The sequence below is a fragment of the Molossus molossus genome, unplaced genomic scaffold (genome assembly GCF_014108415.1).
Source record: "Molossus molossus isolate mMolMol1 unplaced genomic scaffold, mMolMol1.p scaffold_m16_p_5, whole genome shotgun sequence".
NCBI lineage: Eukaryota > Metazoa > Chordata > Mammalia > Chiroptera > Molossidae > Molossus > Molossus molossus.
The window spans coordinates 40,573,281-40,597,379 of NW_023425388.1; positions in this window are offsets into that span (position 1 = coordinate 40,573,281).

The following is a 24,099-nucleotide window of genomic DNA, read 5'->3' on the forward strand; positions in this document are numbered from 1 at the left end:
ACCCTCACATTGGAAAAAGATGAACACAGTCACAGAATGGATTAAACGTCTGCTTTCTCACTTATCCCCAGTATGAAGACTGAGAGATTTGGAATATACGAACCGTATTACCAGATTTTTGTCTGAAGATTCTGTATCATAAGTAAATACCAATATAACTGTACCTACACCTCATGAATCCAAATCCTCATTATTCATGTATCCCATCCTGAATCCTGAATACCAGTAGTAGTCTGTGCAGCAGTTCAGAACTCAAAAAAAAAAAAATTCTTTTCTATAACTCATTACCTAATTTAAACATTAGAAATTTTCTAATTTTTTTCATGGATATTAAAAATTTTCTAATTTTCTTTTTTTTTTCTATATTGATTTTTAGATAAAGAGAAAGGAGAGAGAGAGAGAGAGAGAGAGAGAGAGAGAGAGAGAGAGAAACATCAATGAGAGAGAACATCGACTGGCCACTTCCTGTATGCCTCCCACTGGGGATCAGGCCCACAACCTGGGCATGTGCCCTGACCAGGAACAGAACCAGCAGCCTCTTAGTGCATGGGTCGATGCTCAACCACTAAGCCACACCAGCTGGGCAGAAAATTTCTAATTTTCTTAGCAGAAATTAGAAAAGCAGGTAAATATTCCTGATGAATACACATGTAAAAATTCTCAAAAAACCCCCCACAACATTAGCAAACTGTATTCAACAACATATTAAAAAGACCCTGCACCATGATTTACTGGGATTTATTCCTGGAATAAAACGGTCACTCAATATTTGCAAATTAATAAATGTAATACACTACGTTAATAGAATGAGCGATAAAAATTATATAATCATCTCAATGGATAAAGAAATGACATTTGAAAAAATAAAGCATCTTTTCATGATCAAAACCCCTCAATAAATGGGTATACAAGGAACATATCTAAACACAATTAAGGTAATATATGACAAACCCACAGCTAAAAACATACTTAATGGTGAAAGATTAAATCTTTCCTGTTAAGATCAGGAACCAGAGAAGAACAAGCTCATTCTCACCACTCCTATTCTAGATAGTTCTAAAAGTTCTACCTGGGGCAATTAAGAAAGAAAGAAAAAAAGACATATAAATCAGAAAGCAAGGAGTAAAATTTTTTCTGTTTACAGATGATATGATCTTATATATAAAAAATCCTAAAAAGCCCACCAAAAACTCTAGAACTAGCCCTGGCCGGTTTGGTTTAGCAGTTAGAGCATTGACCTGTGGTCCAGAGAGACCCGGGTTCGTCTCCCGCTAAGGGCATGTACTGGGTTGCAGTTTGTCCCTGGCCCTGGTTGAGTTGTGAGGATGGCAGCCACTCGATGTGTCCCTTTCATGTCAATGTCTCTCTCTCTCTCTCTCTCTCTCTCTCTCTCTCTCTCTTCCTCTCTCTACCTCCCACTCTATCTGAACAAAAAATGAAAAAATGTCCTCAGATAAAAAAAAAAGGATTAAAAAAACAAACAAAAAACTCTTAGAACTAAATCAACAAATTCAATAAAGTTGCAGGATACAAAATCAACACACAAAAATGAGTTGCACTAACAACAAAATATCCAAAAAAGAAATAAAGAAAACAATCTCATTCACAATAGCATTAAAAACAATATCATACTAAGGAATAAATTTAACCGAGGAGGGGAATGATCTCTACACAGAAAACTGTAAAAATTCATAAATTAAAAAGGAAAGGCATCCCTTGTTCGTGGATCAGAAGAATTAATGCTGTTAAAATCTCCATATTACCCAAAACTATAGATTAAATGCAATCCCTATCCAAATTTCAATAGTACTTTTTACAAAAATAAAAACTAATAATGCTACAATTTGAATGGAACCACGAAAGACTCTGAGTAGCCAACGCAATCCTGAGAAACAAGAATAAGGCTGGAGGCATCAATTTCCTGTGTTCAAACTATATCACACAGGAGTAGTAATCAAAACAGTATTATACGGCCATAAAACTGGCAACAGACCAACCAATGGAGCATTGAGAACCCAGAAACAAGCCCTCCCTTGTATAGTTAACTAATATTTGACAAGGGAGCCAAGAAAATTCAATGGGGAAAGCATGGTCTCTTCAATAAATAGTGTTGGAAATACTGCATAATCATATGTATAAGAATGAAACTGGATCCCTATTTTATATCACTCACTAAAATTAACTCAAAATGGATTAAAGACTTGAACATAAGACCTGACATCATAAAACTCCTGGAAGAAATCATAGGGCAAATACTTCTTGACATTGCTCCTGGCAATGATATATATATATATTTTAATACGATACCAAAAGCACAAGCAACTAAAAAAAAAAAATAGATAAGTGGGACCACATCAATCTGAAAGGCTTCTGCACAGCAAGAGAAGCAATCAACAAAATGAAAAAACAACCTATGGAATAACAGAAAATATTTAGACACCATACTCTGATAAGGGTGTAATATCCAAAATATATAACAAACTCATACAACAATAGCAAGAGAACAACTCAAACAATGGGCAGGGGAGCTGTATACTTTTACAAAGAACACATACAAATGGCTAACAGGCAATGAAAATGTACTCAATATTACTAATCATGAAGGAAATGCAAATCAAAACTACAAGGAGATATCAACTCACGCCTGACAGTGTGGTTATTATAAAAAAGAGATAACAGGTGTTGGTGAGGATGTGGAAATAAAGAAACAGTATGAAAGTTTTTCAAAAAAGTTAAAAGTAGAACTACGATATGATTCAGCAATTCCACTTTGGGGTATATTTCCAAGGAAATTAAATCAGAACCTCAAAGAAATATCAGCACTCCTATGTTTTTCTGGAGCATTATTGGCATTAGCCAAGATATGAAAGCAACCTAAGTGTTCCGCCTACAGATGAATTGATTAAAAAAAAAAAAAAAGTATATATAATTGAATATTATTAAGCCAAGGAAACTCTGCCATTTGAGACAACATGTATGGACCTTCAGGGCATTATGCTAATTAAAATAAGTCAGACATAGGAAGAAAAATAATTTATGATATCTCTTATATGTAGTATCTAAAAAAGCTGAACTCAGAAACAGAGAGTAGAATGCTTGTTGCCTGAGGCTGGGGGAGGGTGTGGAGATAGGGAGATGGAAAAATTTCAGTCAAAGGGGACATAATTTCAGTCATAAAATGAGTAAGTTCTGAGGATCTAATTTGCCATGTAGTGATTAGTTAGTCATATTGTATTATATACTTTAAAGTTGCCGAGCAACTAGGTCTTACATGTTCTCACCCCACACGCACACGCACACGCACAACGATAATTATATGAGAAGATGAGGTGTTAACTAGCCCTACTGCGGAGATCATTTCACAATATATAAACGTATCAAATCATCAAGTGGTGTACCTTAAACTTACACAATGTTATGTGTCAGTTACATTTCCATAAAGCTGACAAACATCAATAAATAAACTATAGCTGTGAGTATAACGGATTTTTTTAGTTCTGTGAGTTCTAACAAATCACCAACCCTGAGGGACCCCCAACACAGTACCTAATATTTATGAGGTGCTGACTACATTACAGGCATAGTTCGAAGCACTTGGGAATATTAATTCTTCTAATCCTCAAAACCATTCTTTTTTTAAAATTTTTTATTGATGTTAGAGAAAGAGGAAAGGAGAGGGAGAGACAGAAACCCCAATGAAAGAGAACATCGATTGGCTGTCTCCTGCATGTCCCACACTAGGGATTTGGCCCACAACCTGGGCATGTGCTGTGACTGGGAATTGAACCAGTGACCTCTTGGTGCATGGGTCGATGCTCAACCACTGAGCCACACCAGCCAGGCTCAAAACCATTCTTTTAAGTAGAGAATTGTGATTATTTCCATTTTAAAGATGAGGAAACTAAGGTACAAATGAAATACATTACTTGCCCAAGCCACAGAACTAAGTGACAACACTTCAATTCAAAGCCAGGCAGTCCACCTCTGGAAACTTGATACTCGGCTGCTGGGTTAATGCACAGAAGGGAAGAAGGAAATCCCAAAGTGACTTTGAATTGTGTGTCCAAACAGGTGTTCACTATGTCTTAATTCTCCAACTTCCTTAGGTCTTCCATTTCTCTGCCTTGCTGGAAGCCCTGATGATCATGCATGTATCTTTGTCTTTAAGAGTCAAGATTCCCTCCTAGGTACCTCTTAGGAATCACTTGCTTAGAAACATAAGGCAGACAACCCCTCGTGGGGTCTTGTCATAGAAAACAGAGGATGGCTGTTCCCAACCTTTTCTTCTCTCTCTTTTCTCTTCTCTCTTCTCTCACACCAGGAATACTTTTCTAGTTAAAGAGAAGTATTGGAAAAAGAGCTTACTCTCTACAACTTGGAGTTATCAGCCTTTCCCAAGATTTATGTATGCTATTTTATACAACAGGAAAGTGAAGTTAATAAAAGTAACTTAATTTTTAATCCAAATTTACATATTAGCTAGTGGTAGAAATGGAATCTGAACAGCATCAGTCAGAGTTCAAAACCAGGGATGGTTGACGTATCTTTTACCATTCATCTATGCAGATAGCTAAGCCGTTCTTCATAAAGAAAACACTGGAGAGAATAAGGAGGGAATCATGTCAGGGGAGCGTGGAAATACTGTAACACTGATTGCCTGTTTCTCTGTTCTTAGAGTATGTCCTCAAAAGGTGCTGGTTGGTGAATGTTTCCCAATGGGACACCATTAAAAAGAGAAAATTTTAAACCAGAAAAAAAAAGTAGGGAGCATGGAGAGAAGGGTGAAGTTAGACCTTAGACACTAAGACCAAATAGTGGCAACCTAGTATTGCAAGATCATTTATAAGTAGGGAGTGTGCTGGTCAACGGAGGCAACACTGGAATATGCAGAGTGGGAAGCTAACAAGCAGAGATGGACCTTGTAAGCACTGAATCCGGAGTAACTCTGGGGGAGCAGACTTCTAGTTACCCAGAGAAGTGCCACTGCTCAGCTATAAGGAAGACAGGGAAGACAAACCTGATCTCACACATGGGCAAAGTAAAGGAGGGCTCTGGTCACTAATATTTGGGTCTACTTAATAGATACTGAAATGAATATTAACTTTATTAGATTGGAACCTCAAACATATAATAATAGCTGCTTTATTAATAGGCACTATTCTATTTTATTTTTTCACATCACAGAATATTATTTTATTAATTTTCTTACCGAAATATAATTCCATTGAGAGGAGGGAATTTGTCTGTCTCGTTGACCTCTGTATCTTCCGTGCCTAGAAGGGGAACTGACACAGGACAAGGTGACTGACTGATGGAGTTGATTAACTCATTAATGGTGGACAAGTGTTCCATAGACTCTTCCTGAGCCTTGGGAAAAGGAGGATAAACAGAGGTGTTGGGGATGAGAGTACAGTAGAAATGTTTCAAGCCTATAAAATAGAGAAGTGCAGCCCTGGTCGGTTTGGCTCAGCGGTTAGAGCGTCGGCCTGCGGTCCAGAGAGACCCGGGTTCGGTTCCCGCTAAGGGCATGTACCTCGGTTGCAGTTTGTCCCCGGCCCTGGTTGGTCGTGCGGGTGGCAGCCACTCGATGTGTCCCTTTCACATCGATGTTTCTCTCTCTTTCTCTTCCTCTCTCTCCCTCCCACTCTGTCTGTACAAAAAAATGGAAAAATGTCCTCGGGTGAGGATAAAAAAAAACAGAGAAGTGCAGCCTCACCCTTGCCCTGTCATTCAGATGGAGATGCGTGTTAACAGTTTCATTGCCTTGAGAAAACATTTTACCTGCCATAATACAGTGAGTTTGACTGATTTATGAGTCTGAGGAAAGAATAAGTGTGTCCTGAGTCGAAAGAATATAGGGCTCAGTGCGATACTCATTGACAGCATCAACCACTTTGAGGGAGAAACGCTGGATTAGAAGAAAAGAATGGCTAGAGATGTGATATTATTTGCAGCATTTCACAGAAAAAGAGATGCTCCTATTGAAGTCATAACAGGCATCAAACTGGTACCCTGTAAGGGATGGAAGTGATTTGGGAGATACTAGGATTCTTGAAATTACTTGTTGAGGATTTTCACCACAGACAATTACGCATTTCTATTGTTTTCTTTTTAGTGTATTATCAATATTCATTGATTTTTTTTAAATCCCCTCATGCTGATGGACTGTGGGGCTACAACTATTAACTTGTTTATTCCTTGATGAGATGTGATCTAGGTCACTGACTCAAATCTCATTAATGTTAAAGATAATTTTTATTTAATGTGGTGAGTTTTATTCATTTTCTTCCCTCTTCTTCTCTTATCTTTTAAGTACATGTGTAAAATAGTACCTCAAATATGGAAAATCAGAAACCTGAGGCATTCGTGTTCAATTCTTGACACACTGGCTCACTTTCCAGAAAGGTATAATCTTTCTCTTTTATTCGTTTCAAAATTAGGTGCACATGTTATAAAGTTGGGTTTTAATAATTTAGGAGAAAATATGAAGTAGTTTTTTCTTCTGAAACTAGAGAGGGATTTTAGCCAACAATCTGAGATTAATACCTAGCTCAGGGCTTAGTTACTACCTGGAGTCAATGTTCTGGTACCAATTGGCCGCAAAGGTATGTCCTACTTTGCTCTAAGGACACACTACTTCCAGAGTACATACAATCTGTTTCAGACTTCACCTTTTTAAGATAACTTTAACCAAAAGTGAATGCTTATAGAGCAAATAATTTAATTCATGCTTCTCAACTTGAATACTTAAACATATCCAAAATACAGATTCTCTGTTCTTGCATTTGAAGGTCTACTCTACCCATCCCAACTTATCTCCCATATGCTTGTTGACTGCCCTCCAAGCCCTTGCTTGTACTCCATTGTCACCTATTCTTATTTGCATATTAACTCTTCAGAGAAAGTTCTCTTTACCTCCTTGCTCTAAAGTAATGTCTCAAAGATCATTTTAAATTGTTCATTGGACAACTATTTAAATTTCAACAATTTAATTTTATTGTAATGCATATTAGAAAAGTTATATCAGTCATTTTTGCACATAGATTTAAAAAGAGAGGTGATGAGTTGGTTTAAAGAAATATAATGAGAAAAACAATAGTATATGTAGAAAGTAGAAATGGCAAAATCCAGAATGACTTCCGTTTAAGAAGTGATACCTTAATGTAATTCTGATTTTTATTGAAAACTCCAATTTTATTGTCACTTTCTCCAATACATGCTATGTTTCTTCTTATATCTCAGCAACCTAAGGCCAGGAGATGTCAGCTGCATTCTCTCATTATCTTTCCCAGATCTTGACTTTGTCTGTCTTCATTTGAAAACTGTCCTCCTTTGAAGCTCACATCTTCAAACTACAATACTCTATAAGCCCTGTCTTTTCAGTGTAGACTATTGTATCTTCAGATCAGTCTCTTATAGACATAAAAAGCTTGCAGACTTATACTATAGTGCTGTGTGTGTGTGTGTGTGTGTGTGTGTGTACTATTAATAAGAATAATATGTCTCCACATGTGAAATTTTGGAGAATACAGAAATTAATGCTGTTTATTATTATTAATGACTTTATAAAATATTGTTAATGATTGTCATATTTCCCTTATATATCACTTTGTTTATACTTGATCACTCAGAGTCTTTGTGTTATTAAGATGTGTGTCTTTATAGCATAATATAACAAGCATAATATAGCCTATAGAACTAATCCTTAATCATCCTTTTATTTGGGCATGCTTGGGTAGAAATAAACTTTCATTTTTATACAAAATTTGCAATGAACATCTTTTTGGATAACTTGTTGTACCAGTTTGCATTACTGTACTGGGCTAGATTCTCAGAAGAGGAGTTACTAAGTCAAAGTTCATGAAAAAGTTTAAGCATAACTGGATAAACTGAGGACTCCCAAAGGCATACATAAAGAACAATAGGTGGTTATAAAGGAGCTAACAACCCAGCTTTGGTGCTTTTGTTGTCTAAAGCTATTCCATCTGCTATCAGCCTTTGTTATGCTGAGTGAGCCTTGTGAACTGAATAAACTTTCTGGAAAACTCAGAGACACAGAGGCATAGAAGCCAAAGAAGGAGGGGAGAGCTAACCAAGGGTATATACTGAAACTGAGAATGAACAGGGATGGTTAAAGGAGATGTAATGGGATTTACGAAAAACCTTTTATATGGAGCCTACATTCTCTTTCACAAACAGCTTGTAATGTTTGTTCATACTCTGTCTTCAAGAAGTTCAGACAGGTCACATGGAAATTCACAGAAGCTGGTACACAAAGGCTTATAAATGCAAACTTCAAAAGAATATCTGCAAAGCTTGCATGCTATGAATCTATAAAGTAGGTATCTGGGTTAAAGCTATAAGCTTTGGAACACAAAAAGCTATAAAAGAGGCTTTTAGTTGCTGCCTGGTGGTTTTAAATTTGGGGGTGGGGGTTGAAGGAGGAGGTGAGACTTGTGGAGAGCAATGGAATGATATTTTCTAAGTTTTCATCTTCAGAACTAGCTACAAATACACAGGGGAGGGCACAAATAGGTTTATAGTTGTTTGATGAAAAATAACACAATAATTGATACATAATAATGCAAGAATACATTCTGTGTTTCAAAGACTCATAACTGTAAACCTACTTTTGCCCACACCTGTATATAATTTTCAATTGCAGCCCACCCCACCATATAAAAAATGATTTAGTAATTTCTGATGGAGCAGTTTTTGCCTATTTAATTTTTTAAGATCATGGACTAGGAAACCAAACTACCTGGGTTTGACTTCAAAATCCAAAACAGTGGAAAGCCAACAATGAATAAAAATGGTTTACCAAACAAAGATGAAGAGAACAGGAGAGTCAGACCAGGATGGAAACTAGTTTTGAATTCAAAATTTTGTGAGTGCCATACATATTTCTTGAAAAAACAATAAATCAAAGAATGATAGAACAAACTATGCTCCAAATTTGAAAACAAAGTGAAACAAATCAACCTAAGTGTATATCTGGTTGGTACTATAACCACACAGACCAGAATTATTCCAAATAACTTTAAAACATTTTATTGACACTATACCCTTAGTGGATATCAAAGAAAAACAAAACCAAAAACGCTGAAATTGTATTCTATAATCTTATTTATGTATTTATTTATTTAATCCTCACCTATATTTTTCCATTGAATTTTTGATGGAATGGAAGGGAGGGAGGGAGGAAGAGAGAGAGAGAAACATTGATGTGAGAGAGACACCTCAATTGGCTGCCTTCCGCATGATCCTGACCAGGACTGGGGATCAAACCACAACTGAGGTATCCGCCCTTAACTGGAATCAAACCCATGACTCTTTGGTCCTTGGGCCGACACTCTAACTGCTGAGCCAAACCAGCCAGGGCAGTGGTCTTGTTATTATCACTGTTTTGGTATTTGGTATATACATTATTATATACATTATATACACACACACATTGATAAAGCAAATTAATAATTATATTTATGTCATTAGAAAACATTTTTCAAAGCAACAGAAGAGATAAAAATATTAAATCAAACAAATTAGTAAAATAAATAACACATTTATGCTTTATTTATAAAAATTATTTTCTAGCACCATTTGCAAATGATAGAGCAAACTGAGCAATAAAAAAACAATTACTACAATAGGTCAGAATGTCTCATATATATAGGGTGTGGCAAGAGTAGGCTTACAGTTGTTCTTGTATTATTACTTATTATTATATTATTTTTCATATGAACAACAGTAAACCTATTGTTGCCCCACCCTGTATATTTATATATATATATATATATATAAATCCTTAACTACATATATAATTAAAATAAAACACATGGGTCAACTTTAATGGTTGCTAAGACAGACTCAGTATTATAATAATAAAATTAAAAAGCAAACATTTATTTATTCTACCTTTCTTATTTAGACTGTATTTCAGAATACCATCCCAAAATGATGAAAGTTATTCTTTTTTTTTTATTAATTAATTTATTTTTGTTACAGATGTTTACCCTTTTTCACCCACTGATTACCCCCCTCCCTCCCCACCCTGTCCCCACCTTTGTTGTCCATGTCCATTGTTCATACATACATGCATATAAGTTCTGTGGTTTATCTCTCCCCCCACCCCCTCTGAAAGTTATTCTTTATACAAGAACCATAACTAGTAAATTCAGGAGAAATACTAAAATTGGAACATCACCATCTTGCAACACACAATAAAATAATATATGTTAAAATATTAGTTGAAAGATTTATAGGAAAATTTTTAATGGCTGATGACACATTTGAACCATCTTAGCCTAAATAATTCATATTATGTTCTTTTTTTTTTTTTTTGGTGGTACGTGCCCCTAGCAGGAATCGAACCCGGGACTCTCTGACGCTCAACAGCTGAGCCAAATTGGCCAGGCCATATTATGTTCTTAATGAGATGTAATAAAAACTACATACCATACCACCTCTCTGCGGTTTATTATTGGAAAGAGAGAGAGAGAGAGAGAGAGAGAGAGAGATGCAAAGCTGAATCTAAGCAAGTCTAGATCTACTGCCAGTTTACACAAAAACATGGTTTTGGAGGAACATGTTAATTAATACCACACTGATACAATCAGTCCAGTGGAATAATGTGAGATGTTCTGCAGTATAAATGATCTGGTAGATTTAATGAGAAATGGCATAAACTGGGGTGAGGAGAGTTGTTAGCAATACAAAGGAGTTCACATTGCATGCCCACTCCCATAGGTCTAAACACATGCCTCTTTTCTAGACCTACTGGACCCCAATCTTTCAATCATGCTCCTTCCAGACTTCTGATAAAAAAAAGCTGAGCCATTCACCACTGCCTAAAGTCCAGGTATACTCTTACTTTGGACCACTTCTATCTCTACACAAAGTGAATGACCAGACAAACTGGCTGATGCTCTGTCCATCGAGAGGATTACTCTTACCACTGTATTTCAGGGCCGTTCTTTAGTATGGGATGTAGTAAAAATTTAAGATGATTTTCAGCTTATAATCATATACCAAGACAATCTATTCATAGATCTAGCTCAGACTTTCTTCCTCCATCAGCTGGTAATGGAGAACCCCTTCCCTGAGGCTGAAGAACAGCTGTTACTATAACCGTTGCAAGTTGAGCCTTCTGTTCTCATAGCTTACTCATGCTCTCTGGACCTGCTTGAGCCCAGACCTCTACATACCACTTCCCTCTTACACCAGATTTCTGCTGGTCTTGCCCAGTGTTTCGACTTGATGGGTTCCATTAGTTTACAGAGAATTGCAACCTGCTTTCCCACAGGAATTATGGGGATCATGAATTTGTCTCTGGTGTTGGAGACAGTATCTTTTTCTAGATAGTCTTATCAGATTCACTTGGGGTAAAGAACACCATTTCCCAGAGGCAAGAACATATGATGGGGGTGGCAGGGAGGGGGAATGTAACATATGTTCATTGTACTGACTGAAATGCTAGGATGGAAAAGATAAAAGTTATATCAGTAGATACAAATCTTATACTTAATACAAAAAATCATGAAAGTGATGAATGGAAGAACCCCAAATATGTATACTATACAAAGAAAGTTGGAAGAAAAATGTTACATAATATTTGGAATGGGTTATTTTGCCTTTGCCTATATAAGACTTATTAAGTCATTTAAACCATTCTGTAATCTAGTAGTCTTTCTTTTACTCAATAATTAAACAATCATTTTATTTCTCTATTGAAATGAACTCTAAACCATATTTAGGATAGTTTGCTATAGCTATTTAAGACATGCCTTAGTATGGAAAATTATCCCAGATATTTATGCTAAGCTATCCAACCAATAAACAGAGGCTGTACATTTAATTTTTTTCTGGTTCTTTTGGTATATTGACACAGCATGAAACGAGAAATTCTCAAGGTTTTTTTTTTCACCTTACAGACTAGCTATGTATCAATACAATACTTTTTGACAAACTGAATTTTCAATATGTAATCATATTTTAACAGTTTGTAATATGATGCAAAAGAAAACTGGAAATCACTTAAACTTTTAGTTAATAAACCATTCGGGAATACCAGAAATATAATAAGAAGAAAATTACATTATTCATAAGAAGAAAAGAGAAGTAGAGATAAAAAAATATGAGGGTTTTTTTTTTTTTTTTTGAGTAAAATTTTGATTTCATGTGTAGTTTTTGTCTGATTTTGTTTTTTTATTGATTTTACAGAGAGAGAGGAAGGGAAAGGGAGAAAGAGATAGAAACATCAATGAGAGAGAACATCAATTGGCCGTCTCCTGCATGCCCCACACTAGGGATTTGGCTCACAACCGGAGCATGTGCCTTGACCAGGAATTGAGCCAGCAACCTCTTGGTGCATGGTTCAACGCTCAACCACTGAGCAACACTGGCTGAGCTGTCTGATTTTTAAATAAAACACATCTCTTCATGAAAATCAAGAGAAACTTTTTGAGGTACTTGAGATATTGTTATTTTGAAAAAAAATCAATCAACGATAATAGTAATAATAGTAAAATTAATACATAATAGTACTAATACAAAACTTAAAAATCATCCTCACGATTTCAGACATGGAAAATCATTTCTGAATGAAGATACGACACTTAATGAATAGAATAGAAATATTTGTATTTCTTAATATTATAAGTTAAAACAATAAAATTTTGTGTATCATAATTGTTTGCCTTTTATTCTTTTCTGAGTTTTTTAGAATTATTTTATTTCTTTTTGAAGGAAAATTTCCCACTTAAGTTATTCAAAACAGTCTAAGATCTATTATAGGTAACACCAAAATCTCAGTGACTTAATGCGTAAGTTTACTGCTTGCACACAAAGACCAAAGCAGATGTGTCTGGTGCTCCTAGTGGCGCCTCCTCTAAGGAGGAAGTGACTCAGGCTCTTTTCGTCTCTGTCCTCCATGGAGGAGACAGAGCTCTGACCTCACAGACATGCACATTTTTTCTGGATATACTTTGCTTTACACGCCAGTAATGCTTTGGCCAGTAGCACCATTCATGGAGTTACAAGATACCTGAGTTCATTATCTTAAAATCCCACACAACACTGTTTCACAGCGAAAGAACTGGGACAGAACAGCATTCAGGGGTCTTTCCATGAGTGTCACCAACCACGATACTCTCCTGCACCATACAGCGTGTTTTAAAACATGCGGTGCTGATTCTCCCAAAGTCAGAACGTGTGTCTCTGAGAATCAAGGAGAAATCTGAGTGGCTCCTGTCACTGTAACACCTAATTAGCCATTTGCAAAAGTGTTTTTCTTATCCCTGACACTTTGGACTCTGATTTCGTGACATCAGTTCCCAAAGAACTAAACAATTTTCCCACCATTGGACACAGCAACTGTTCCTTTGAATCAGAAGTTGAGGTGGGTACCTGGTCATTTTGAGTTGTTCATATCCCTGAATTAACTGGCAACTAGGGGGATATTTTCCTGGCTGACATAATTGAGCCTGATTATCAAGCAGAGTTTAATTAGAATGGTGCTTGTACAATGGAGACAGAGAGTGACCATACCTAGAACCAGTGGGTTACCTGGGTTACCTCTTAGTGTGCACATATTTAATAGTAAAAATTAATGAAACTATAATATCTCAATAAAGACTGAATTACTAAGGCATTGGGTTCTTCAAGAAGATTTAAGTACTCTCCTTGCTTGATAGCCATGACCAGAAAACACACGGGCTGAGATCAAAGGAGCAGGTAATGGCTAATAGAAAAATAGTTATAATTATCAACTTCCTTCTGACTAGTAACAAAAACAAATATGTTAGCAATTTTACAGATAACACTTTTCCTCTTTCCTCCTATGTCACTATTATTTTAAATAAGGATTGGTGATGGTGGTTAGTGTTTCTACATTCATATTCTGTTATATAGCATTGAAGGTGGGGCTGTGACTGAACCAACAGAGGAACTAACCTAACCAATAGATCAATAAGGTAATGTTGACACCCATGTCTCTGTCTTCCCTTTTTCAGGAGAGGATGAAAGTTTTTTCATTTGAATAAACGCAGGACCATGAAGCTGTCGCTATTGAATTTTTAAAAAAATGGTGAGAAGGGACGTGCACAGAGGCTGAGCTGACAAAGGGGAGGAGTGTGCTGGTATCTGCTCATTGACCATGCCTCTCATTCCCCCTTCCACAGTGTGTTCTCTAATGCTGGGGTTAGGATAGGTTACGTTTCTGAGACACCGTTTTATTTCTGCTAACAAGTGGCACCAAAATGGGGAAGGAGGAAAAGGGCTTTCTTTTTTCTTGCCAGTACAATTTGAACAGCAGAAGTTAGACATGGTCTCAACTGTCTTTTGTGACTCCCAGAGCTGGTCTTGTGTTCTCAGAGATGTCAGCTGCAGCCAGCTGTGCTCTTGTCAAGAGATCAGAATTCCACCTCCTGGGGTCCCTTCCTTATATATACTATGTTTTCCCCTATACATACATGCCTTTTCACTCAAAAGAAACACTTGAGGGCTTCTCCTCCACATACCTGAATTGTGAACATCACTATTTTTGCACTTTGGGGCCATTGTTGAGTAAAATAAGGGTGACTTGAACGCAAGCACTACAATACCGTGATAGTCGTTCTGATAACATGGATGGCTACTAAGTGACTAATGGGAGGGTAGCGATGCAGTGTGGCTACACTGGACAAAGGGATGATTCACGTCCTGGGTGGGATGGAGCTAGGGAGATGGCAGGAGATTTCCTCATACTACCCAGAACTGCACACAACTTAAAACTTATAAATTATTTCTGGAATTTAACATTTAATATTTTCATACCACAGCCACAAGTAACTGCAATCGTGGAAAGCTAAACCATGGATAAGAGGGGGAGGCTACCGCACGTAGATATTAGTGAGACCAACAGTTTCTGCCACACTGCTTAATTTTCAAAAAGTCAGACACACATTGTCAACACCTCCTGGATACCACTTTCTCAGCTAAGTAACTTCAGCTACGCAAATACATTTCTGCACAAACTCAAAACCCTCTGTAAGCAGAGTGATTTGAATTATTTTTTAATTGAGTTCTTCACCTTAAAGCCATTAATTTCCTGAAAAGCATTGCAAATAGAAGAAACTTTATATAGTTAACAATACAGTCTGTGCTTTAAAGGTACTTTAATATAAGTATTTTCTTTTAGTCATTATATTATTAAATTTTAGTAATTGTTATTTTACAGTATTTTCAGCAAGATAATAGTAAATAGTGGAAACTCTGGATAATTATTTTACCATAGGACATACTATTTTATGCATAATTCCTCTCTTATTAAGAACTTTAATTGGAAAAAAACGAAATGCATTTTATTTGTGTGTGAAAGTTTACCTGATATTTTCAATTACTACTGATATTTATAGTCAAAATAGGTATACACAGAATTCATAGTTTAGTTAGCAGAAATTCTTAATAGTAAACTTCAGTACTTTTCGAGTTAAGAGAGTGAGATAATTCAATTTTAAATAACTTTTCCAACTTTATCATCAACACATTTGACCTCCTCATTACATGAGTAACTCTTTTTGGTAGTTTGTTTCCTTTCAGAATTTCTTTATGTGTGTACAAGTAAGTATAAACTTAAGCTCTTTAAACAAACAAAGGTACTATATTTTTTCACATTTTTGTACCTTATTTTTTTTCAATTTATATATTTTGTATTTCCAAAAATGGTTTACACCAGAGTTTCTCATTCTATTTCTTTTTCTTTCCTCCTACAGCTGCATAGAGTACATTCTATTGCATATTATCCTATAATTTTTATAATTAACTAGTCTCCTTTAGATGGACTTTCAGGTTATTTCCAAACTTTCATTGTTATGATGAATAGTACGGTGTGTGATTTCTATAGAATCACTTTCCATAAGAAAATAGCTGGTTCAAGCAGAATAAAATTTTGGTGTTTATAATTTTGTTACCAAATTGCTCTTCACTGGGGATTGTAACAATTTACACTCTAATCAGAAATGAATGGGGATGCCTATTACCTACAGTTGTTTATTTTTCCAACAAAATTTTCAATTACCTGAAAACTTCTAGATATGACATTGTTTAAAATCTCAAGCCATAAAGTGACCATTCTTTAATTGACCTTAAATGTCTAAAAAGATCAGAGTGCTATGGATTTGAATAGTTTCAAGTAGAACTGTTCTAAATATGTACAATAGATTCCATTAGTACATATATGTTGTTGACAGGGAACAGTGAATCTGTATCTTTAAGATTGTCCTCCCTTGTTGAGCTGGATTAGTTGGCCATCTTGGGACATGTTTTCAACTAACGTTAAAATTTCGTTTGAGAATCTCACTTCAGTTTTGATACAGTCTTTGGTAGCATTCCTGAAATTAGTTTCCAAAACTACAAATTTGTTGAGGCTTTCTGGCTAGTTAACTATTGCTTCTGTTACGTGGTGATTTAGCAACAGGTAGTGTTGTCACAGTGTTTGGAATGTGGCATTGTTGGCAGCAAGAAAACGAAACCAGGCATTGGATCAGAGAAGTAAGACCAGATTTTGGTTTAGCGACTTGGTACTTGAGTCTGGCTAAGAAAGAATTCAGAGTCAAGACTCAAACTCTAAGAGAAAGTTTATTTAGAAATTCACGGGAAGTGAGCTATAGAAAAATTGGGGTCAGGAAACAAGTTACAAAAGCAAAAGAAGAACCTTTGGAGCTTAGAAGAGACAAAGGTAAAAGTGACACATCTGAGGGCATGAAGAGGGAGAGGGGAAAGGCAGAGGCATATTCCTTGGCGAGAAAGCCTAGCTGGGACCTCCATTTTGGGGGTATTTCTCTGGAGGGCTCAGAGGAGGATCCCAATAGAATATTCATCAGCTTTCTAGGTGTGTCCTTTCAGAGTCATGGTTTCTGCTAATAGGTCAGGGCCAGGGCAGATCATTAGTCAATACAACTGGTCCTGATGTCAGCCATGGCATCCCTTGCCTGGTTTTGCTGTTTTTCTGGACCTAGAGCTGAAACACAACTGGAGCCTAAATGTCATTCCTAGGGGTTAATGCTTAAGGGAGTGGTTGTAATAGGGCCTGCATGGGAGTCTCATGAGGTCACTCTCTGGCCCCTGTTCTTCCTCCAAGGGAGTTTACTGTATAACTAGTGACATGACAAGGGAGGAAAAGGTCAGGGGAGGGTCAGAAGCCATGACCAGTGATATGAAAGATCAGGCGTCTAAACCACATAAACAGTGATATGCTAGGGGAGAAAAGGTTATCCTAGGGGTGAAGTGCTTATTTCCCGTTTTGCCCTTTGCTGGGCATCTGGGGCTTTCTGCCCTGGTGACCTTCTGTACCTGGCTGGTTCTATTTACCTGCCTACCACAGCATGAAATCCCCTCTACACTGGTTCTAAGTTAGAAAAAGGAACATAGCCTTTTGCAATCGTAAAAATATCATCTTATGTAAAATCTTAAATAAAAGTCATATTAGTACACTAAGATTAAATTCAGTTGTGTAAGAGGGACTTGTAATGTCATCAAATTGATATAATTTAATTATAACTATTATAATTTATCTATAAAACAACTTGAAAAGTGGATCTCTCTGTGCTTTATATTTTTAATGTTAATTAATGATGAATTTAAAAGCTTCGAAAGCAAATGCTCATTACTAAAAAAATACTGTTGGATAAATTCACAAAATGCTCAAAAGCCCATATGTCATGGTTTAGTTTACAGAATGCCATGAATTCAACTAAAAAGAACACTGAAGTGCATTCAGGTGATTGAGGCATTAATGTTCTCACAAAATTAGGTGGGGAGTTTTTGTCTCCACCCAAAACGAATAGAATTATCTTCTTAGACCAAAATATCTCAGCCAAGGTAAGCTTGTTTTTTTAAAAAAAATCTGATTTGACCAGATCATCTTGGTCCCCAGCTTTAGTTTGTATTGCTTATTTGTCTAAAGCAAGAGGCATTCACATTACAGCCAACAGTTCAAAGGTCCTCTTAGAAAAGCTTCCTAAGCTCTTTCTCTATTTTCTGGGCTTTGGTTTTGTTTTCTTGCTTTTATTTTAAGGGCTTCACACCATTTAAGGTTTTAACTCTTTGTTTCATATTAATAAAGGTTCAAGGACAATGTTTGTCTCAGCCCCAAGGCTTAGTAAAACTGGAACAAAGAGTGGGATTCTCATTTTACTTAGGGTTTTCCCAATTCTGGAAATGTTAATCCCCTCAAATATTTCACTTTAGGAGGCACTTCCAAGTCTTTTATCCTGCAGGAGACCTCCTAGGAAAATGCAAGTCATTACAAGAATCTGATACAGGTTTTTTTCCTCCTCTCTTTTTTCTTTCTTTTCTGTTTGAAAGGCTGGGTAGTAGAGCAAGGTACCCATTTTTATCTGCTAGAGAAAACTTTGCTCTAGTCTTTGGTACCACAGTAATTAGGAAATAGAACTGTTTCTGATTTTATTACAATCTCTTTCATGCCAATCTTACTGTTTTCTTGTTTGTCTAAAACAACTTCTGATTTCACATCTGCCAATTTACCCTTGCTCTCATTAAAACTTCAACTGAAAAACCTTTCTTTCAAAATGTTTGACCCTATTTAGACAGGTCTAGCTAAAATTCCTTCCATTCTTTAGCATTAATTAAAACCACTTATTCCTAAGGCAGTTCCATTGTATAAAAAAAAAAACATAAAAGGAAAAAAAAGAAATACAGTGAAAGCAGAAACAAAGGTGAGGGGAAGGAAAGTAGGAGAAATGGTTACTGTTGGGAATCTTGTGTGCTTATTGTGCGTGGATACTCATATACCAAGTACTGTAACTAGTTTGCCTTTTATTTTTAAGTTCACTCCTCAAATCGTTATTCAGATTCCCATCTTCTAAATTGACAGTACAGAGGGAACATCATAGTTATTAAAACTAAGCAAAATGCATCCATCTGGCGTGCCTTTCAGGAATCCAGCCCACTAATTTTCGCTGTGGGTTTGATGACTCACCCCAAGATGCAGCACAGGGAAGAATTTCCTCATTTTGCAGAACTGCCAAATCTCATTCATTGAGGCAGAGGCATCTCATTTGAGGCTCATTTTTAGATAGTTGTTTATCTGTTTAAACATTGTATTTTTAAAAATCTCCTTCAGCAGAGGGAGTTTGTCATAATTTTCTAAACAGAGAGTAAGCATCCTCCTCCTCCCTCGTCCATGATGCTTCAGCTTTCTGGCCACTGAGCCTAGTTTTCCCCTCCTCTTCTTTTTCCCTCGGCTCTATGTCTTGGCCTCGTTTGTTCCTTGAAGGTTCGTTTCTTTTTTCTATTTGGGCATTTGTCAAATTTGCCCCGTTTGAAATCAAATTTTGTTTTTCTTCTCCTGTCTTCTTTGTTTTAAAGCTGTTCATCTAGGCTCCTCTTCACTTCCCACCTCCCCTTTATTTTAAAATCATAGTAACGTTTACTGAGTGCAAAGTGCAGCAGGATACGCAGCACCCCCCACCCCGCACCCCGCCTCCCGAGGGAGGCACCTTCACTATCCGGCGAAACAGAAATAGAGGCACCGATTCAAGCAACCGCGGAAGGTCCGACAGCTGCCAGGGAGAGCTGAGCCTTACACCCAGCCTTTCAGCTCCGGAGTCAGTACCCTTTAGAACATTTTTATTAGATACAAAGAATATTTGTACGATACAAGCAAATTATAAAAGAACTCCTCTCTCTCCCACCAACGGACACGTTTTCCAGTTCTGTCCACTTACAAAAAAAAAAAATCCTTCCCTATTTTTGGGCCACTTGCCATTGAACCCGGTGCCTCGAGGCCCCTCTTCCAACCCCGCTCGGCAAACGTGTCTTCGGTTATGACTCAGCCCAGCCCGCGGCTTGCCAGGCGGCTGACGCTCGCGGCGAGGCGCCGGGGCCGCCGCTCGGGGGCGAGGGCTTGCGCCGCGGCTCGCGCGCCCCTCCCGCTTTACGGCTGCTGAAAACCCGGCCCGCGCCCGGCAGCCGTACCGCAGACGAGCCCGCGCCCGCGCCGCTCAGGTAATTGGAGTCCTTCTGTTTTCAAAGTTTAGCGAGAAGCAGCTCGGCGCACCGAGGCGGCGCGGTCTCGGCCCCGCTGTCTGGCCTGTCTGTCTCCCTGCCGCCCAGACGGGCGCGGCTGAGGCGCCAGCCGCACCCCTGCGTGGGTCCCGGGGCGCGACCAGGCATCTGGTACCGGGGCCGAGGGGCACTCGGGCGGCGGCGGGGCGGGAGCAGCTCCGAGGGGCAGCGCGCGGGCACTGGGCTCCGGTCGCCTCCGGGTCTACGCTGGCCCCAAGCGCCCCGTGCCCGCCTCGAGGCTGCTGCCCACCTCCGCAAGCCGCCTGACGCCAGAGCGGCGCCCGGCAGCGCCCTTGCTCACACGTCCGCACGTGCACACGGGCACCCTGGCGGGCGCAGGTAGCCGGGCGGCGCTGCGGACCTGCGCTTCCCGCCGGCTCGCCCAGCCTGATGCCCTCGCGTGCGCGATGCCGCTCCAGACGCCGCGCAGGAGAAGTCGCGGAGAGGCTGTCGAAAGCAGCCCGTTATTGGTGCCAGCGCTGGTGTCTGTCCCAGTGCCTGGCCGGCTACCACGTTTGCCTTACGGTCTCAGTCTGACATAGCTCTCTGTCCTCAAGTCCCCACCCCGCTTCTTTGCCCACGTTCTTTACTTTTTAAACATCTTTCATTTTTCTCTTTCTTGGGTATCTCATCTTTTGGTGTCTTGTGTTCTTTTGTTCTCTGTTCGAACAGCAAGTACACATACAGTATTCTTTACTTTTACTGTAGTTCTTAGCAGTTAGTCCTTGCTTACTGTGGCTTGCGCATCCTGAGGAGCAGAGGAATGGATCCTAGACCTGTCCATGTGACCAAGTTATTGGACTGTCAGCCCTATTGCCTCACTTAGCCTTGCAGAACATAGGACATGGGCTCGTTTGAAAGCGACCTTAAGAACCTAGATAATGGTACTGCCTCTGTTGATGGACTACATCTCAACAAACATAAGCAGTTATGTCACAGACTCCTGCAGTATTCATTCGCTCCATTCACTTCAGGCCACTGACAGTTCTCTGAATGTCAATCATGGATAGCCGGTGACAGATTAAGAGAGAGAATAAATTCAGTTACTGTCCTCCAGAGACTCCAGTCAGGGGTTTTTAATTTTTTTTTTTTTTTTTTAAACAATTGGCAGTAATCTCTGATCTCAAGACTTCTGGGAACTACGAAAGTAACTCCTCTTCACCAGGGTGATCTAATGTATTATAACCTTTTATTATAGGACCAACGAGAGTGAAATACCATTTTTAAATTGCTTACATAAAGCATTTTCAGATTCAAGTCGAGAGCTCATTATTTACTTATTTAGTGAACAAATATTTATCGAGTGCCAAGCATTGTTCTTGGCATTTCCTTCTTGGAATATACATTGTAGTGGAGGGAGAGTACATATAAAATAAAATAAAAAATAGAAAAGCCCTGTAATAAGTGCTCTTGAGATATATAAAGCAAAAAAGGGTCTCTCTCTGTGTGTATAGCAGTTGAGAATAGGATTATAAAGGAAGAATGGAGAAGGTGACATTTTAGTAGATTGGAAGCAGGTAAGGGAGTGAGTCATGTGATACTTCGGGCAAGAGCTTTCCAGATCCAGAGGACAGAGAATGCAGAGGCCATGCATATTGGTGTGTTGAAGGATCAGCAAAGAAACCAGTGTGTGCCCTGGCCTGTTTGGTTCAGTGGTTGGAGCGTCGGCCTGTGGTCCAGAGAGACCCGGGTTCGGTTCCCACTAAGGGCACATACCTTGGTTGCAGTTTGTCCCCTGCCCTGGTTGGGTCGTGCGGGTGGCAGCCACTTGATGTGTCCCTTTCACATCGATGTTTCTCTCCCTCCCACTCTATCTGAACAACAACAACAACAAAAGGAAAAATGTCCTCGGGTGAGGATTAAAAAAAAGAAGCTAACCTCATTGGAATGGAGTGGAGGGAGGTAAGAGATATGGTTTAAAAAAAAAAAAAAAAAGTACAGGCCAGATATTTACAGTGGTTTAGTAAGCTAATGTAATGAGTATTTTTTACTTGAAGTGATATAGGAAACCTTTGGGGTTTTTCATCACAACTGTTTAACTGTTAAAACAGTGGTTCTCAACCTTCCTAATGCTGCGACCCTTTAATACAGTTTCTCATGTTGTGGTGACCCCCAACCATAAAATTATTTTCATTGCTACTTCATAACTGTAATTTTGCAACTGTTATGTCTTAGGCAACCCCTGTGAAAGGGTTGTTTGACCCCCAAAAGATACATGACCCACAGATTAACAGAACTGTTTAACATCGTTACTGTGGTATTGCGTTGAGAACAGACTGAAGGAAGGCAAGGGCCAGAGCAGGGGTGCCAGTTAGGCTGTAGTAATATCTGTATAACAGATGATGTGGTTTAGAACAAGATGGTAACAGTGAGTTGGTGGAAGGTTCAGATTCTGGATATAAAGGTGGGGCAAAGTAGGTTTACAATTGTTCTCATGGGAAAAAATACAATAATAAATAATAATACAAGAATAAACTGTTTTGTGTTTACTTAGTTTATAACTGTAAACCTACTTTTGCCCCATCCTGTATTTAATGGTATAATCTACAGGATTTGTTCTCAGATTGGATATGGGGTGTGAGAGCAAAAGAAATGAAGAACTTTCAGTAGATGAGTGGATAAAAAAGCTGTGGTGCATGTACACAGTGGAATACTATGCAGCTGTAAGAAAGAAAGATCTCTTATCCTTTGAGACCACATGGAGGGACCTGGAGAGTATTATTCTAAGTGAAACAAGCCAATCAGAGAAAGACAAATATCACATGATCTCACTAATTTGTGGAATATAATGAACAAAACAAACTGATGAACAAAATAGACCCAGGACATAGAAGTAGGGTACAGACTGACAAACCTCAGACGGGGGGGGGGGGGAGATAAACCACAGAACTTATATGTATGTATAGTGTATACGTAACCAATGGAAATAGACAATAATACTGCGGACGGGCGGCTGGGGGACGGGGATGGAAGAAGTGTGTCAATGGGGGGAAAAAGGAGAAACATCTGTAACAAAAATAAATAAAAATTAAAGGAAATGAAGAACTCAATTGCCTAAGCAATTAAGAAAAGATAGAATTTTCATTTCTGAGATGGGGAAGAGAACAGGAGAAAGATGTGGTTGTGAGTATTAAGAACTTGGATGTGGACATATTAAGGGTTAGGTGGATTTTAAATATCCAAGAAAGGATGTTAGTCACGTATAAATTCATTAAAAATGTGTGAGATTAGAAAATTGAAGAAGACCAAGGACTGAACCTTGGTTCACTCCAACATTATGAGAGAAAGAGCAACCGGCAAAGGATTCTGAAAAAGCTGTATGCTAGGTAAGACGACCAGGAGAGTGTGGAATCCTAGAAGTCAAACAAAGAAAGTCTTTGAAGGCAATTGGTCAGCTGTTTTAATTGATTTATTAATTCAGTTCTCTTAGTGATTCTGATGGTAGCCATGTCCATGAGTGGTGGGGTGGTGAAAGCTTGTTTGGAATGTTTGACAGAGTAGAAGAAGAGAAATGGAAGAATTTGATAATATGTATCCCTTGAAGACCTTTATTGAAAAGGGAGGGTGAGAAATGAAGCATTAGTTGGAAGGCTCTTGGGTATAAAGAGTTTTAAAGATGTGCAAAGTAATGTTAAGTTGTGCTAATGAGAAAGAGCCAACAGATTCAAAATTGATGATGTAGGAGAGGAGAGCATTGTTCATGTCAACTGGTGGTTATTGGCATCAATTCAAAATCAACAGGAATCCCCAATTTGGGTGCAGTGAAGAAGGAAACTTTATTCAGAGTAAAAAGCTCAACTGTGATGGCTTGTGGAACAGCACTGCTTTGAGGTGTTCCTGGAGTAAGGCCCCTCTCTAGCTAGTCAGCTCTGATCTGGTCAGCTCCACTCTACTCAGGCTAGATATGTTTGGTGTTCCATCGCCAGCCCCGAAACTCCGTCTTCAGTGGAAAGGGAACATGCACTTTGTGAGCCAGAGGGGAGCTGACTTATATAGACAAAAGTTCCCACTACTGATCTGTCTGTCCTCATGAAA